We start from the raw sequence: 19,909 nt of genomic DNA, 5'->3' as shown, positions 1-19,909 counted from the left end.
TAAAGACCATGGCGTGCCATCTCATCTTCCAAGAGATGCTCTGACGATACTAGTCGAGCCGTGCACGTCAGTGCTGTGGCGTGAGTGGAAGCCGTGCCAGAGGTTCAAAATGGTTCAAATGGCTCCGAGCACTATGGGACTTAACATCTGTGGTCATTAGTCCCCTAGAACTTAGATCCACTTAAAACTAACTAACCTAAGGACATCACACACATCCATGCCCGAGGCAGGATTCGAACCTGCGACCGTAGCAGTCGCACAGTTCCGGACTGAGCGCCTAGAACCCCTAGACCACCGCGGCCGGCCGTGCCAGAGGTGTGCGTGCCCGTAGTCTAATGCTAATAACTGGTTCTCAGCAGTTGTTGTTGGCGTGCCTGGGCTGTGTGGACCCACAGAAACTTGTCTACGGGTATGAGAATGTTGCTGGCCAGTGTGGGCGAGCGGTTCTAGGCGCTTCAGTCTGTAACCGCGCGACCACTACGGTCGCAGGTTCGAATCCTGCCTCGGGCATGGATGCGTGTGATGTCCTTAGGTTAGTTAGGTTTAAATAGTTCTACGTTCTAGCGGACTGATGACCTCAGTTGTTAAGTCCCATAGTGCTCAGAGCCATTTGAACCATTTTGATGAGAATCTTCAGGTGACCACTGATACCAGCATCTTGCACAACTGACACAGCACGTCGAACTTGTGTGGCAATTCTCCAAAAGTTCCATCCCGCCACTTAGAAGGCCACAATTTGACTCCTTTCAAATCTGCTCAGTTGACTGTAGGAAGATCGAGTACATGGTATGGTTGGTTGCTTGCTTGCTTCACACGTTTCCACCACACAGAGTCTTCTGACTGTCAGCGTTCCCTATTAAAGGATAGACACAGATGGCGCTCTGGTAGCTATGCCACTAAGCTGTCTGTTGGCGAAGGGTGCTGAAATCATTACCAGTACATTTATCCCCCAGGTGGTATGTCGGCATCGGATCAAAATGGGCGTCGTCTTTCCAGATGTACTATTCTTTTCTGGCAGTAGGCCGGCCGTTGTGGTCGACCGGTTCTAGGCGCTTAAGTTTGCAACAGTGCGACCGCTACGGTCGCTGGTTCGAATACTGCCTCGAGCAAGGACGTGTGGGATGTCCTTAGGTTAGGTAGGTTTAATTAGTTCTAAGTTGTAAGGGACTCATGGCCTCAGATGTTAAGACCCATAGTGCTCAGAGCCATTTGAACCATTTTGAACCGGCAGTAAAAGACATGTACAAATATAACTGATGCATGAGTAGAACCGTGAACTCACCAAGTTTGGATCTGGCAATCTACAAATACTCCAAGAGTGTCCCTTTTGGTCACACGACACACGTCCAAGCGGTAGTCAAGATCGTTCTATACCTTGTGTAGTAACGGTCAATAGTCACCACAGCAGCACTGATGCATTCTCTAAGCTGTTCCAGTGTTCTTGGCGAGGCCCACGAGAAAGACAGGCCGCGGCGCGTACGCCACGAAGGTAGTCCTGAACTCGCTCGCTCACTCAGGTCAGCAGACAAAATGTGTTTGTAAACCTGTTAACACGCAGCTGGACGTGTAAGTACTAACGAGAATTGCATCTCCCACTGGAATCTGCTGTTATGAAGTCTTACTGATTAACAGTACTACAGCAAAATTTAATTTAAGATCAATACTCGATATAAATGGTACAGCGGCTTGTTTGTAGCATTTAGTCTCTTCTGCTTAACAGTACTCATTACATGCTGGAAGTGGTGCCTTATGCAACTGATAATCATTTAGCATGATTTTATTTTATTGTACGCCAGTACAGCCGTAACAAATTATGAGTAGGCCCATGGACTTCCGTCGTTATAGGAGTAATAGCCGGCCGAAGTGGCCGTGCGGTTAAAGGCGCTGCAGTCTGGAACCGCAAGACCGCTACGGCCGCAGGTTCGAATCCTGCCTCGGGCATGGATGTTTGTGATGTCCTTAGGTTAGTTAGGTTTAACTAGTTCTAAGTTCTGGGAGACTAATGACCTCAGCAGTTGAGTTCCATAGTGCTCAGAGCCATTTGAACCATTTTAGGAGTAATAACAGTAAGATTCCATAATAACGGATTCCAGTAGAAGATCAGTTTTAGTTTGTACAGACACGCCTAGTTACGAGTTAACATGTGTAGAAGCGTAGTTTGTATACTGATTTGAGCGAGCGAGCGCAGGACTACCTTCGTGAATTACGCGCCGCGGCCTATCTTTCTCGTAGGCCTCGGTTCTTGGTAGTGGGGGTACGTAGACACGGTCCTTAATACATCCCATAATGAAAGAGCACAAAGGCGGTAGTAAGTCAGGCAACGTGGGGGGGGGGGGGGGGACTATGGAACAAAGTCACATCATCTTCACCACTACGCCCATTCCAACGAGGCAGGATTTGGTTATTTAGGTAGTGAGGAACAACGATGCTCTAATGAAGGAGTGCCCTGCCTTGCTGCAAGATAAAGTCGGAATCAGGCGCCAGTCGTGGAAACAGCCGCAACTGTAACATATCACGGTAAGATATACCTATCACAGTCTTCTCACAGAAGAAAAACGGCCCTTACAACTTCGTATGTGACACTGCATAAAAAATATTAACCCTCGGAGAACCTGGTACTTGCACCACATTTCATGAGGATTCGCAGTGCCTCACAGTCTCACATTGTATCGTTTAACCTTTCCAGATAAATGACAGGCTGCTTCGGCACTGAATATCAGCTTAGAGGCGAAATGTTCAGCCTTAAGTGCTTCCTGCATTGTGGTGATTTCCCATACTGGGGAACAATCAAGAATGGGGTGCCGCAAGGTTCGAACTTGGGTCCTCTGCTGTTCTTAATATATATTAATGACTTGCCATTCTATATTCACGAGGAATGCAAAGCTGGTACTTTTTGCCGATGATACAAGTATAGCTGTCACACCCAACAGACAAGAATTAACTGGTGAAATTTTAAACGATGTTTTTCAGAAAATCATTAAGTGGTTCTCTGCAAATGGGCTCTCATCAAACTTTGACAAAACACATTATATACAGTTCCACACAGCAAATGGAATGACACCATTAATACACTCCTGGAAATTGAAATAAGAACACCGTGAATTCATTGTCCCAGGAAGGGGAAACTTTATTGACACATTCCTGGCGTCAGATACATCACATGATCACACTGACAGAACCACAGGCACATAGACACAGACAACAGAGCATGCACAATGTTGGCACTAGTACAGTGTATATCCACCTTTCGCAGCAATGCGGGCTGCTATTCTCCCATGGAGACGATGGTAGAGATGCTGGATGTAGTCCTGTGGAACGGCTTGCCATGCCATTTTCACCTGGCGCCTCAGTTGGACCAGCGTTCGTGCTGGACGTGCAGACCGCGTGAGACGACGCTTCATCCAGTCCAAAACATGCTCAATGGGGGACAGATCCGGAGATCTTGCTGGCCAGGGTAGTTGACTTACACCTTCTAGAGCACGTTGGGTGGTACGGGATACATGCGGACGTGCATTGTCCTGTTGGAACAGCAAGTTCCCTTGCCGGTCTAGGAATGGTAGAACGATGGGTTCGATGACGGTTTGGATGTACCGTGCACTATTCAGTGTCCCCTCGACGATCACCAGTGGTGTACGGCCAGTGTAGGAGATCGCTCCCCACACCATGATGCCGGGTGTTGGCCCTGTGTGCCTCGGTCGTATGCAGTCCTGATTGTGGCGCTCACCTGCACGGCGCCAAACACGCATACGACCATCATTGGCACCAAGGCAGAAGCGACTCTCATCGCTGAAGACGACACGTCTCCATTCGTCCCTCCATTCACGCCTGTCGCGACACCACTGGAGGCGGGCTGCACGATGTTGGGGCGTGAGCGGAAGACGGCCTAACGGTGTGCGGGACCGTAGCCCAGCTTCATGGAGACGGTTGCGAATGGTCCTCGCCGATACCCCAGGAGCAACAGTGTCCCTAATTTGCTGGGAAGTGGCGGTGCGGTCCCCTACGGCACTGCATAGGATCCTACGGTCTTGGCGTGCATCCGTGCGTCGCTGCGGTCCGGTCCCAGGTCGACGGGCACGTGCACCTTCCGCCGACCACTGGCGACAACATCGATGTACTGTGGAGACCTCACGCCCCACGTGTTGAGCAATTCGGCGGTACGTCCACCCGGCCTCCCGCATGCCCACTATACGCCCTCGCTCAAAGTCCGTCAACTGCACATACGGTTCACGTCCACGCTGTCGCGGCATGCTACCAGTGTTAAAGACTGCGATGGAGCTCCGTATGCCACGGCAAACTGGCTGACACTGACAGCGGCGGTGCACAAATGTTGCGCAGCTAGCGCCATTCGACGGCCAACACCGCGGTTCCTGGTGTGTCCGCTGTGCCGTGCGTGTGATCATTGCTTGTACAGCCCTCTCGCAGTGTCCGGAGCAAGTATGGTGGGTCTGACACACCGGTGTCAATGTGTTCTTTTTTCCATTTCCAGGAGTGTAAATATAGACTTCGATCAGAAATCGGTAGCTAAGGTCGAATATTCAAAATTTCTAGGTGTATGCATTGATGAGGGATTGAACTGGAAAAAACACACTGAGGATCTGCTGAAACGTTTTAGTTCAACTACTTATGCTATTAGAATCATTGCAAATTTTGGCGATATACATCTGAGTAAATTAGCTTACCACACCTATTTTCATTTTCTGCTTTCGTATGGCATCTTATTCTGGGGTAACTCATCATTGAGTAAAAGAGAGTTCATTGCACAAAATCGTGTAATCAGAATAATTGCTGGAGCTCATCCAAGGACATCCTGCAGACACTTATTTAAAGAGCTAGAGATCTTCACTGTAGCCTCACAATATATATATATATATATATATATATATATATATATATATATATATATATATATATTCACTTATGACATTTGTTATTAACAATCCGAACGAATTCAAACGTAATAGCAGTGTACATGGCTACAACACTAGGAGACAGGATGATCTTCACTACTCAAGGTTAAATCTAACTTTGGCTCAGAAGGGGGTAAGTTATGCTGCCACGAAAGTCTTTGGTCACTTACCTAATAGCATCAACAGTCTGACAGATTGCCATATAGCATTTAAAAGGAAATTAAAAGAATTTCTTAATGGCAACTCCTTCTACTCATTAGATGAATTTTTGGATATACTAAGTGGGTAATTTCCCCAACACCCAAAAAAAATTAAAAATATTAAGTGTCATGTAATATTTTGCGTAATTTAATATCTTGTATAGACACCTTTTATTAACCTGACACGTTCCACATCATTACGAAGTGTCGTATTCATGATCTATGGAACAAGTACTAATCTAATCTAATTTAATCTAATCTGAAAGCGCCGGCCATAATCTTCCGGCTTCAATCGTCGCTCTATCTGCACACGGCCTGGTTACAACTGTAAACGCCGTCGCAAAATCTTCCACACCGTCTTCTGCGGTTTTCCAGTTTCGTGGCTTGTGTGATTCGTTGATTTTTTTTTTTATTTTGACTGTGTACGAAACGTTCCCTCACCCCCTCCACAGTTGCAACTGGCACATGTAGTCGAACGGTAGTTTTCTATTTACAGAGACTACCACTCTCCCTGAATTGTTGACAGCAACGTAGAATGTTATGTTTAAATGTTGGTTCTTTCCGATAATTCCTTCTGAATGCACACTGCGCTGTTGTAACAGATAAGTATCTCGCTTATTCCAACAAGCACAAACTCTTTCCTTGCTTTGTCGCCCTTTTGTCGAGGCACTGCACTCGTAACGCCAACTAGTGGGTACAATGCAAAGTCTGTGAGAGTACGGTTCTATTCATCCATCAATCATATCTATATATGTAATGCTTTGAGAAACATAGAGCTCTGAAAGCGAATAAATCGTTTTTTGTAGCCTGTGCACTAATGAGCGAAAGAAAACAAGACAACCACTGCACACCATGTCAATGAATGACGTCTGCTGGTGGGTTTTTCAGGCAGTTGACGCGATAAAGTAAGTATACAGCATGAGGCAGCTGAGATACGGCACCCCAAATACACATTGTGCCATCCCCATGACGTTATTGTGAAAATTTACGAAACTAGTGCGACGATATAAAAACAATCGTAATAACGAAAATATTGATATAAGCCGTAAAGACGATGTGTTGTGATTATTGCAGTGAAATATTGTAAAATTATAAAGAAAAAGAACAATGAAAATTGCCATTAATACGAAAACTACGTATTTCAAGGATAATCTGTGAACAAAGATAAAAATGAATAGACAGTCCTCTAACGACTGTTCGTTTTGTTATTGATTGTAAAAGGATGTCATTGACGATTCGTTATGAGAATGGTATGTGTTTGTTACTAATACTGTCAGAAAAAGCATTCTTATGATAATAATAATTAATTCTACAAATGCGTAAACTTGTGTTTTCTTTTCAATAGTGTCGGGAAAGGCGTCACATAATTATTACTGAATAATTTGCAGTTTTCATATACTGAGCCAATTTTGTTTCAGAGACGCCATTACGGGCGAGAACATAATTTTAAGTTTTTCATTACGCCACACGGCTTAAAAGTAGGAACTCACTCGCTGAGAATTATCTGCTTAAGTGTTTCACTTGAAAGTGAATTAATATTTCTTTGTAGAAACAGTTTTTGTTTTAGCCTGGACCAGTCAGCACGTATCAGGTCTCACACGATTCACTACATAAAAAATAATTGTAATTCAGACGTAAATAGACAATAGCTTTCAAAGAATATAAATCAGTTCTATAACAAGATTTCAATGCGAACCTCACAGAAAGCCCAGAGTCTCTTCCCATTAACAGAACAATGAAGCTGGTCGGATTTTAATGTGTGCGACATTTAGCAACCTTGCATTTAGTTTTGCTACGTTTCATGTCTAATACGTTAAACACAAACATGCTAGACTGCTTAAACTCGCAGTTGAAAAGAAATGAATATTACTCGCGCAACGATCAAAGCCTTTCACGTAACCGTCAAGATTTTGGTGCACTTTAACACAGCATTTCAGCTTCGTGTTGCGGAGCGGCACTTCGCGTCTGCAAACGACGAAAGGTACGTGAAACAATATTCTAATAACGACAGGCCCTCAGAAATCTTAAGTGTGTGGGGCCAAGGCGCCCAAGGAAAAGTCCATTTCTTTTTATTGAAACTAGCAAAGCTCCATTAAGGTGGCTTTAATGGTGTTGCACTTCCTAATTTGCAACCTTCCGTACCAGAGAACATCACTACGTGTTAGTAGAATTGAGTGTTCTGCATTTACAACTGCATTTACCATTGATACTGAGAATACGTCATCTTGCCGGCCGAAGTGGCCGTGCGGTTAAAGGCGCTGCAGTCTGGAACCGCAAGACCGCTACGGTCGCAGGTTCGAATCCTGCCTCGGGCATGGATGTTTGTAATGTCCTTAGGTTAGTTAGGTTTAACTAGTTCTAAGTTCTTGGGGACTAATGACCTCAGCAGTTGAGTCCCATAGTGCTCAGAGCCATTTGAACCATTTGAATACGTCATCTTAATTATTTCTTGTGCTACACGAACATTGACAGTAACATCATAGAATTCGGATATTAGTATAACAGCTCAACAAAAGTTTGGAAAATACAGAATTTAGTACAATGACTTCTTTCAGTACACCCATTAAGGTTTTGTACACTACCTTATTAACAAAATAAACATAAACAAGAACGATTTTCATTAGTTACGAAAACTCATTACAGAACAAAGCAGGGTCTCTCCTAAATGACCATCTTGAAAACAAAACAGTGAAAATCTTCGTTTCTCGTTGATGATGTTTACCAGTCTTTGGGATTACAGCTTTATAATAAATTCAACTGGGAGGAGCACATCACAGAACTGCTGAAGCGTCTAAACAAATCTCTATTTGCAAATCGAATTCTGTCAGGCATATGGGATATAAAAATGAAAAAGCTAGCTGGCATACTACGCTTACTTTCACACCATAATGTCATATGGGATTATTTTTGGGTTAATTCATCAAGCCAAGCTCCGCCGTTCCGTCATTATTGCCGCCCAGAACATTACACTTCCACCCGCAAACGGATGGACTTCCTGAACGTATCGGCGTTCCTGGTGTCGTCTAGCGCTTCTCAAAAGCCTAACACATCTATTGTCCATGTCGTCTAGCGCTTCTCAAAAGCCTAACACATCTATTGTCCGGTTGCAAACCAGTCCTGGTCTCGTCAGCAAACATGACATTACTCCATTCTGCAATGGTCCATTGTTGATGTGCAAACATCCAGATTCTTCGATTGCGTCGATTCCCTCGGTTCATTACAAAACTTCTCATTGGTTTTCTGGAACCTTCTACGCGCTATTTGGTCTGAGATACGAAGAAGTCAAATGGCTCTGTGGACTATGGGACTTAACATCTGTGGTCATCAGTCCCCTAGAACTTAGAACTACTTAAACCTAACCAACCTAAGGACATCACACACATCCATACCCGAGGCAGGATTCGAACCTGCGACCGGAGCGGTCACGCGCTTCCAGACTGAAGCGCCTAGACCGCACGGCCACACCGGCCGGCACGAAGAAGTCATTTCCAATATTTCTGGCAGTTGACGTTGGGCACATACGTGCCGGCAGCTGAAGGAAACAATTCTGCATTGGCGTTGTCATACGATGACGACCACTGTGAGATCCATCCTTCACATTTCCCGCCTTTCTGTATTTTCTCCACACCTGAGAGTGACTTTGAGTGACATGTAACCGATCGGCAGCCTCTTCCTGTGTACGACCTGCTGAAAGTAAAGACAATATCCTAAGTCTATCAAAGTGTTGTACGCCTCTACGCTGCATGTTACTGCAGCGCTCAGCACAAACTGAATGAAGCCGTTGTTGATACTGGACTGCGTGCCGCTGTGGCAGCGGTATGTTTACATGATTGGTAAACGGCCACAAAGCGTGCCAGTAGTAAACATCGACCAGTATATGGGCACTAATTGGATAATGAATGAAGTGCCTAGGTCAGTGAAACCTCTAGTACCATAGGCTACATTTTACGATAGTTGAGGGGTACACAGGGTGAGGCATTTAAAACAGTTTGTCGGAATATTTGGCGAAATACACACCGGATTAAAAAAAAGTGGTAATAAACGTTGTTTGCCTCGATGAGGGACATCCATTAACACAACGCTCGACCTGCCTGCATCACCCCGCCGGCCGCGGTGGCCGTGCGGTTCTGGCGCTGCAGTCCGGAACCGCGGGGCTGCTACGGTCGCAGGTTCGAATCCTGCCTCGGGCATGGGTGTGAGTGATGTCCTTAGGTTACTTAGGTTTAAGTAGTTCTAAGTTCTAGGGGACTGATGACCATAGATGTTGAGTCCCATAGTGCTCAGAGCCATTTGAACCATTTGCATCACCCCCGGGGGCGGGAGGAGGAGTGACTTTGAAAACTTAAATAAGAACTGCTATTTTTTTGTTGCAGATTTGGATTCTCCGTGAAAAAATATGTAACTTTTGTATGAAACATTTCTTTCGTTTCATGATAGATGGCGCTGTAATCGGCACACATGAATATGGGGTGACAATGTTGCAAAACGGTAATATCACACAAAAATACACACCTGATGAGGAAAATCAAAGTACATTATTAGATATTTCGGTAAATGCTATCATGTGACACCGTCTACCCTCCCGCAATGCATTCTTAGTCTACATTTTGCTTTACCGAGGAACAACCACGTGGACGTAATAGTAATTTGTTTTCTTCGGGGTGCTTGATTTTGGTGAGTCCCCTTGACTGGTGTTTGATTGCTGAATCCCCTTGCCTCTCACTCTCTCGGGATGCTTGACTGCTGTGAGTCCCCTTGTCTCTCGCAAGTTTTTCAGTGCAGCAAATGTAGTGAAACATGGACTGTGGGAAAACCGGAACAGAAGTGAATCGAAGCATTTGAGATGTGGTGCTATAGACGAATGTTGAAAATTAGGAGGACTGATAAGGTAAGGAATGAGGAGGTTCTACGCAGAATCGGAGAGGAAAGGAATATGTGGAAAACACTGATAAGGAGAAGGGACAGGATGATAGGACATCTGCTAAGACATGAGGGAATGACTTCCATGGTACTAGAGGGAGCTGTAGAGGGCAAAAACTGTAGAGGAAGACAGAGATTGGAATACGTCAAGCAAATAATTGAGGACGTAGGTTGCAAGTGCTACTCTGACATGAAGAGGTTAGCACAGGAAAGGAATTCGTGGCGGGCCGCATCAAACCAATCAGTAGACTGATGACCAAAAAAAAAAATGTTCGAAATGTTGTCCGTTGTTTCTAATGCACATTTCAATTCTGTGTCTAAATGACAGTCCGTCATGTATTAGTGTCTCTGCTCTAATGTTTGCAAATTCATTGCCGCATATCTTCGGGGGCTGTTGGTACATCCTTGTAAACTCTCTCTTTTAGCCATCCCCATAGGAAAAAATCGCCAGAAGTCAAATCGGGTGAACGCGCGGTCCACGTTTGACGACCTCCTCGTCAAATCCATCGAACCTGATAGATGCGATTCAAAACTCTCGAGCTAGTCGTGAACAATGTACTGAGCGTCCACCGTGTGGAAACCACATACCCAGTCTCGTCTGAAGTGGAATGTCGTCCATTAGTATGGGTAAAACATTATCCACAAAGTCGCTGTACATTTGACCAGTATGGACAATTACCTGCGTACCTGAAATACCACACCAGACGTTGACACTCCATGGGAGTTGTTCGACTTGCCTTACCCAATGGGAATTCTTCACTGATCAATAATGCATATTATATCGATTCACTTGACCGCAATTTGTAAAATTTGATTCATCGGAGAAAAAGTATCTGTGAAATGAAATTATCATTGACTGCCAGTTGTTCCTGTATCCAGTTGCAGAAATTCAGGCGATTGTGAAAATCGTCACCATGCAGAACTTGACGCAGCGATAAATGAAATGGATGCCATTTGTGTGCGTGCACTATGTACAAAACACTTCTTTGCGAAATTCCTGAACCTCGCGCAATCTGCCGAGAACTAATGTGAGGATCTGCAGCAACCGCAGCTAAAACATTCACTGTGTTATTTTCATTTGTCACAGGCCACGGTCGGACTCTTTCTCTAGGTTTAACACTTCCCGTTTCAGTCAACAGATGAACAATACTGCGGAACGTCCCTGCAGACGGAACATTCCTACTGGGGAACAGAGTAGCATACGTTTGACGAGCTTCGTCAACATTTCTATGAGCTGAAAAGTACGCGTCAATGATATCTACTCTCTCTGTAATCGTTAACATAGTGGAACAATTGGGAAGAGATGTGCACAGTCCGAATCATTGAAAGAAATGAACAGCCTGACCGCAGACTTAGCGCATGAACACGGTCTGTGCTTCATTCGATCGTGAGAGGTGTTATATGATAACATTATCAAAAATTTCAAAAAAGTACTTCGATTATCTTATTCCGATGTGTATTTGTTTGAGATAGTACAGTTTTGCAACGGAGAATCCAAATCAGCAATAAAAAACAGAGGTTCCTATTTAAAATTTCAAAGTCATCCCATTCTCCCCCCCCCCACCCCCGCCACCCTCCCCCCCCCCCACCGGGGGTGGTGCAGGGGGTCGAGCGTAATGTTAATGGTTGTCTCTCTTCGAGGTGAAGAGCGTTTATTATCACTTTTTTTTATCCGATGTTTATTTCGTCAAATACTCCGACAAGAAGTTTTAAATGCCTCACCCTGTATATCCAGAATGAATATAATTATGTATCGAGATGCGGTTTTCGCCAAGTTATGGGGGGACAACATGGTGAATTTTCAGAGGTTCGAAAGTAATTTTTATCCTTCACAGTCGCCAAATTACGATATCGACTGTGTTTTTTTCAATGGAACTGTACGTTTTCTGTGGCATTTGAAAGGAGCTTCTAACAGAACTTCAACGACGAAACGTGTATGGAACTTAATGTAATAGTGTCAAGATAACAACCCCGCAAACCACCGCCCCGCGGTCAGGAGAAGAAGTTCCACAAACGTCTGCCCTATTACATCAAATATAAGCAGACACGTAATTCGGGTATGGTTTTTCTGTTGACCTGTGCACTTCATGTTCGTCGGTCTGTCTTCTGCTGTTGTAGCAACCAGGTAACTTTCTCATAAATCTGTTGAGACACTCACAATGTATATACGACAGTCGAAAAAGTGAATATTGTTTATGGCGAATGCCTCCACCCTATTAGAGCAGCGTTGCGGTTGTATGCAGAAAAGTATCCAGATCATGCCATTTATTCACGATCTGTCTTTACACACACCATAAAAAAGTACTAGAAACTGAAAGTGTGGAGAGTAAAATACGCCAAGGGAAAAAGAAGAGCAACTGATGAAAGGAATGAAACTAATATTTTAGCAGCAGTAAACACACAATGCAAATATCCCAAAGACGCACCTCTGAAGTACGACAGGGATCGACCAAACGAGCATTCTGCGAACACTACTGTCCACTACGTATCTTTTTTTTTTTTTTTAAGCGCTTCGCTGCGTCTAAAGTTTCCTGCAATGACTTCCAAAATTGCTTACAGTTCTCTTAATGCTTTCTGTGAAAAGTGCATCTCTACGCAAAATTTTGTTTGGGGAAGAAGCATCGTTTACAAACCGCGGGCAAGTCAATCTCTGCAATATCCACTAACGGTCAGGTGAAAATTCACGCTGTCTTCCAGAAGCAGACAAAAACAACGCTCTTGGTTTATCAACGTTTGGTGCGTGATTTTCAAGATCCGCATCATTGGCCTCTGTTTTATTGATGGGAATCTAAATACACCCAAGTACCTCGAGTTTCTAAGATATGCTGCTGCTACGATTATTGGAAGATATCTCATTGGACATAAGGCAGTTAGCGTGGTCCCAACATGACAATTGTCCCTCACGTTGCGCACATCAGTGACATATTCTCGTAAGAGGACATTTGGAGATCACTGGAACTGTCGTTCAGGCAACGCAAAAGGTGTGCACAGTCACCAAACTTAACACATCTGTACCTTTATCTGTAGAAAAAATTAAAGAAGAGGTCTATTAGGAAACACAGCTGACTCCCGAAGGCATGAAATACCTTATAACACGGGCATGTGCTCTCATTAACTCCAAACTAAATTCAAAGTGCAGCGTTGTTTCCCCACAATAATTTTATGGCGTGTAGTAATGCTCAAGGTCAACATTTTGAGCACTTGGTTTCACAGACGTGGTAATAAACATACGAACCATACCTGAGTTACGTGCTTGCTTATATTTGGTATAACAGGGCAGACATTTGTGGAACCTCTTCTCCTGATAGTGGGACAGTGTTTTGTTGCGCCGTTATCCTAACACTATTTGATCAGCTCCCACACATGTTATGTTACTGACGTTCTTTCAGAAGCTTCTTTCAAATGCCACAGAAAAAAGTACATAGTTCCATTTTAAAAAGAAACAAAGTCAGTGTCGCTGTTCGGCGAGCATAAGCGATAAAAATTACTTACGAACGTCAAGAAATTCACCGTATTGTCGACTATAGCTTGGCGAAAAACCATATCTCGATATATTTATTCATTCTGTATATATTTGAGGCAGCCTGCCTTAGCTGCTCCACCCTGAATAAAGGGAAGAAAAAGAAGAATGGGGAACTGGTTTAACGACGGTATGCCCCTAAAATAAAGAAATCCAGCGACATTTGCAGCTATCACGACGGATGGGTTGTCAAGGCCTGCTGCTTGGGAACCAGCATTTCTGAAATGTTTAAGCCTGTCGGTTTATTGCGTGTAATTGTCGAGAGCATATGTGGAAAATGGCTGGAGTATGGTGAAACCACGAGTAGGTGGCAAGGTGTTGGAGGCCCATGCACCATCACAGAAAGTGGATGCTGTTGCTGGTCGTTGTGGCCGAGCGGTTCTAGGCGCTTCAGTCCGGAACCCCCTGCCTCCTACGGTCGCAGGTTCGAATCCTGCCTCGGGCATCAATGTGTGTGATGTCCTTAGATTAGTTGGGATTAAGTAGTTTAAGTCTAGGGGACTGATGACCTCAGATGTTAAGTCCCATAGTGTTCAGAGCCATTTGAACCAAAACTGGATGTTGGAGATTTGTCCAGTCTGAAAAGCAGGGTAAGCGGCGATCTGTGGCAGATCAGAAGACAGAACACAATGTTGGGGCAGGGACAAGTGTTTCGGAACACATGGTTCAGTGCATGGCGCTGAACATGGGGTTCTGCAGCACAGAAATTAAAGTGTCCTCATACTGAGGAGTAATCTAAAACACTTTAAAAGAATAATTGTTAATTAACAAACCCAAAACTTAGTCATAACGTCCCTGGATGAACATCCACACAACTACATACAACAGAAACGTATCTCCTGTGATACTGTTAATATTCAGTTCCGGCGAGATCGTGTACCAGCACTCTCACCTGAAGATGGCGGCCAGTTGGGCCGCTGAAATATTGTGTGCGTGATTGACGTCATGATCCGGCTGCACACCAGAGAAGAATATCATCAATTATTGCGCCGGGAAAGCCTTCGTAATCACATCCTGTGATATTGTCTGTGATGTGCTTCCAAGACGAACCCCAGAGTCGTGACAGGCAGCAGCGTGAAGAGCTGGGACTCTACTGGGGCGTTGACGCAGGCGAAGTTGCTGGTACTGCCAACTTGTAGCGCTGAGATTGAATTGCTGATGCCGGAAGCTGCTGGTTGGTTCAAATGGCTCTGAGCACTATGGGAATCAACATCTGAGGTCATCAGTCCCCAAGACTTAGAACTACCTAAACCTAAGGACATCACACACATTCATGCCCGAGGCAAAGCTGCTGGTACTGTCGACTTGAGGTGTAGGGTGTAATTAACTTCGCACGGTCTGGCGATGGCCTAAATGGTCGTCGCAGATGGCTGTCTGATTAGAGCTACAATGGCACGTGACCTGGCATAGCAAACTAGTGCCCTGCCGACAGCTCTCTCTGCTGCGAGAGGCACACTGTCTGTCGGCGAGGTTGACGCCACCAGACGGTGTAGAGGCGACACGTAATTCTATGGTAAACAGCCGAGGCCATACATGGAAAATACACTCCTGGAAATGGAAAAAAGAACACATTGACACCGGTGTGTCAGACCCACCATACTTGCTCCGGACACTGCGAGAGGGCTGTACAAGCAATGATCACACGCACGGCACAGCGGACACACCAGGAACCGCGGTGTTGGCCGTCGAATGGCGCTAGCTGCGCAGCATTTGTGCACCGCCGCCGTCAGTGTCAGCCAGTTTGCCGTGGCATACGGAGCTCCATCGCAGTCTTTAACACTGGTAGCATGCCGCGACAGCGTGGACGTGAACCGTATGTGCAGTTGACGGACTTTGAGCGAGGGCGTATAGTGGGCATGCGGGAGGCCGGGTGGACGTACCGCCGAATTGCTCAACACGTGGGGCGTGAGGTCTCCACAGTACATCGATGTTGTCGCCAGTGGTCGGCGGAAGGTGCACGTGCCCGTCGACCTGGGACCGGACCGCAGCGACGCACGGATGCACGCCAAGACCGTAGGATCCTACGCAGTGCCGTAGGGGACCGCTCCGCCACTTCCCAGCAAATTAGGGACACTGTTGCTCCTGGGGTATCGGCGAGGACCATTCGCAACCGTCTCCATGAAGCTGGGCTACGGTCCCGCACACCGTTAGGCCGTCTTCCGCTCACGCCCCAACATCGTGCAGCCCACCTCCAGTGGTGTCGCGGCAGGCGTGAATGGAGGGACGAATGGAGACGTGTCGTCTTCAGCGATGAGAGTCGCTTCTGCCTTGGTGCCAATGATGGTCGTATGCGTGTTTGGCGCCGTGCAGGTGAGCGCCACAATCAGGACTGCATACGACCGAGGCACACAGGGCCAACACCCGGCATCATGGTGTGGGGAGCGATCTCCTACACTGGCCGTACACCACTGGTGATCGTCGAGGGGACACTGAATAGTGCACGGTACATCCAAACCGTCATCGAACCCATCGTTCTACCATTCCTAGACTGGCAAGGGAACTTGCTGTTCCAACAGGACAATGCACGTCCGCATGTATCCCGTGCCACCCAACGTGCTCTAGAAGGTGTAAGTCAACTACCCTGGCCAGCAAGATCTCCGGATCTGTTCCCCATTGAGCATGTTTGGGACTGGATGAAGCGTCGTCTCACGCGGTCTGCACGTCCAGCACGAACGCTGGTCCAACTGAGGCGCCAGGTGGAAATGGCATGGCAAGCCGTTCCACAGGACTACATCCAGCATCTCTACGATCGTCTCCATGGGAGAATAGCAGCCTGCATTGCTGCGAAAGGTGGATATACACTGTACTAGTGCCGACATTGTGCATGCTCTGTTGCCTGTGTCTATGTGCCTGTGGGTCTGTCAGTGTGATCATGTGATGTATCTGACGCCAGGAATGTGTCAATAAAGTTTCCCCTTCCTGGGACAATAAATTCACGGTGTTCTTATTTCAATTTCCAGGAGTGTATCTCTGTTTTGATAGCAGCCGTTTACGCACGTCCTCCTGGCGGGGCGGCTGCCCGCACGACCTGACTGGCTGCGGAAGAATCGACCACCAGGCGGATACAGCACTCAGTGTTACAGTTTGGGGTGGATCAATGGAAACATGTCGCCTGCTCGGATTAATAATGTTGCTCGTTACATCAGGTCGATGGTCACGTCTGGATACACCGTCATCCAGGCTAAAGGCTGTTCGTAACATGCACCTCATCAAGGATGCAAGCCGGTGGGGCCTATATTATGCTCTGGGGGACATTCACCTGGGCTGCTGTGGGACTCGTGGTACTAACTGAAGTCAGTATGACAGCTGTGGAGTACATGAACATCACTGCAAGCCACCTGCACTCCTTCGTGCTTGATGTATTCCCTGGTGTCGATAGCATACTCCAACAGTATAACCGGCGACACCGAAAATGCAGATAAAATACCTTCTCGACCACCTAAAATTTTTCGCCATTTAATATCCGCTGATACCTTGTACTGTACTGTCCATTCTGAATCTGTAAGCCGTATTACAGAAACAACAGTTAATATGTAATGGATGTAATAGTGTTTTTATTTCTGACTGTATACAACTGATGGTAATTATAATGTAAATATTGCAAATTGCTGGGTAATGGCAAAGGGAATTTTATTTAAATACATCGATAGCACCGACGAAACGGCAGTAACTGTTCCGCTGTTTATCTTTGCGTATGGGGAAAGGAAGCAGGGCAACTTGAGACATGAAAGAGTGCGGAAGCGTTTGTTGGGCGCTCCCGCAGGCGCGGTGTGCAGCTATGACCACAGCTGCGTAGGTGCACCTAATTCGTTAACCTGCGAGTACTGAAAGCACGGTAGGAATGAACAGGTGGAGGGAGCTGCAGTTCTAACTATTGCCTGTCCCAAAATTATCCTTGGCTCTGGAGACAAATCGTGGTTCGCAAACAATAGCAGTTCAGCATTGTCGTTTCTTTTTTTATTATTTTTATTTTTTCTTTTACACCTCTAGTTCCGTAGGATCAGTTTGAAGAGCAAATCTCCAAGATCATGGATGTGTCAGTACCTGAAATTACAACATAAAAGTAAAAAAGATAAAATAAAATGTTTATAAACCCAAAAAAGTCAAGCCATAAGATTAAATAAACGCAGTCAACAATTTCTTTTTCTCTTTTTGCTGATGCATTTGTCCCGCAGTTTTCGCAGGGTCGGCTTGGTTATAATCGAATTTGGCAAGATTAATGCGAAGGGGTGGCCGGATGCCCTTCCTGCCGCCAACCCATACTCCCCGGGGGCGGAATCAGTGTACCCCAGCATCCTCCATCTAGTGGAAATCATTAAATAGTGTGAACATGTTGTAGATCTCTGCGAGTTGTGTAACTGAGACGGAACGCCTGGGGACCAGCCTGCTATTCATCTAGTGGGATGTGGAAAACCGCCTGAAACCACATCTAGAGTGGCCGATGCACTGGCTCTCGTCATTAATCCGCCGGGCAGATTGGATCCTGGGCTGGCGCGCCTACCCGAGTCCAGAAAGCAGCGCATTAGCGATCTCGGATAACCTGGCAGGTTAAACGCGATCGACAATATAACGCAAGAATCAGGTTAATTTTTCAAGAAACTCCTCAACATAATAGAAGGAGTGACCCATGTGGAAACTCTTCAGTTTCGATTTGAAAGTGCATGGATTACTGCTAAGATTTTGGAATTGTTGTGGTAGCTTATTGAAAATGTATGCAGCAGTATACTGCACACCTTCCTGCGTAAGAGTTAAGGAAGTGCGATCCAAATGCAGATTGGATCTCTGGCGAGTATTAACTGAGTGAAAGCTGCTAATTCTTGGGAATAAGCTGATATTGTTAACAAGAAACGGCAATAAAGAATATATATATATATATATATATATATATATATATATATATATATATATATATATATATATATATTGAGAGAGCAATATCAAAATACCCAGGCTAGTGAACAGGGGTCGACAAGAGGTTCGCGAACTTGCACCACTTATTACCCGAACTGCCCGTTTCTGAGCCAAAAATATCCTTTTAGAATGGGAAGAATTGTCCCAAAATATAATACCACACGACATAAGAGAATGAAAATGAGCAAAGTAGACTAATTTTGGTGTCGAACAATCACTTACTTCAGATACCGTTCAAATAGTAAAAATGACAGCATTAAGTCTTTGAACAAGATCCCGAACGTGGGTTCAAATGGTTCTAAGCACTATGGGACATCACACACATTGATGCCCGAGGCAGGATTCGAACCTGTGACTGCAGCAGCAGCGCGGTTCCGGACTGAAGTACCTAGAACCGCTCGGCCACAGCAGCCGGCCTGAACGTGGGCTATACACGACAGTTTACTATATAGTTGAAAACCTAGAAATTTGAACTGTTCAGTTTCACTAACTAATGTGGGCAGCGCACTACTGCCAACACTGATCAACAACTAACTTATTACTTCTCATTGGTGTAGCCTTACCACTGGAGAGCGCTTATGTGTATGTACTACCAACTCGAACCAATTCTGAGAAATTAAAACATCAGGATTTGTTGAATTATTTGTTAGAAACTATAAAAACTGGCTCTTACTGTGATATAGCGTAGATGTCGTCGGCTACATGCTCCGTCGTCTGCACAGCTACAGCATCGTAAGACTGTTAACTGACGGAGTATCACTAATATTGTACAGGCGTTACCTTGTGGCATTTTTTCACAAACTTTAAGAATTTCCTTGAATAATAACCTGCAATAGTAAAAACTTGTAGGACACCTGTGTTGTCATTGTCTGCAGACAGTATTACCAAAGAGTCCCTTTCCTTTCCATGCAATCACTGAGTGTCCTAAAAACATGAAAACTGATTAGCTATTTACTGCCAATTTTGTTTGTTTGCTAATGACCAGTTTCAGTCTAAATTTTTCTGCTTCAGTAACAGTTCATTCCTGTATTGCATACCAGAGGTTTAACGAATATGCAGTTTTGAGTATTAACTTCACTCACTTAAAGTAATGTAAAATTTCACACGCTAATCTAACAACTAAAGATACACCACACATTAAGAGTACGGTTTCATTTATTTTGTATTTAGCTTTGCGAGTGACTTCTGCTGGCTTTGTAAGTACCTTATTGCTCTCATGTTAAAAGTAATTTCAGTTGTTGTAAATTGAATTCAGTCTTTCAATAATTAAAAGTAAATTGCTTGCCATTTTCCAAATTTTGCGTTACGTTACTGTCAGGTTACTTAAAGTCTTTTTTTTTTACGTAAAAAATTTCAGTTACAGCCAGTCATTAATTTAACCAGCAACTTTATTTAAAACTGGAAACTTCATTTAACTTTGCTTTCAAAATTTAGTTTGCAGATTATGTAAC

Source organism: Schistocerca americana, chromosome 2 (assembly GCF_021461395.2).
Source record: "Schistocerca americana isolate TAMUIC-IGC-003095 chromosome 2, iqSchAmer2.1, whole genome shotgun sequence".
NCBI lineage: Eukaryota > Metazoa > Arthropoda > Insecta > Orthoptera > Acrididae > Schistocerca > Schistocerca americana.
The sequence above is the reverse complement of the archived record's forward strand: the minus strand, read 5'-3'. Positions refer to the sequence as shown.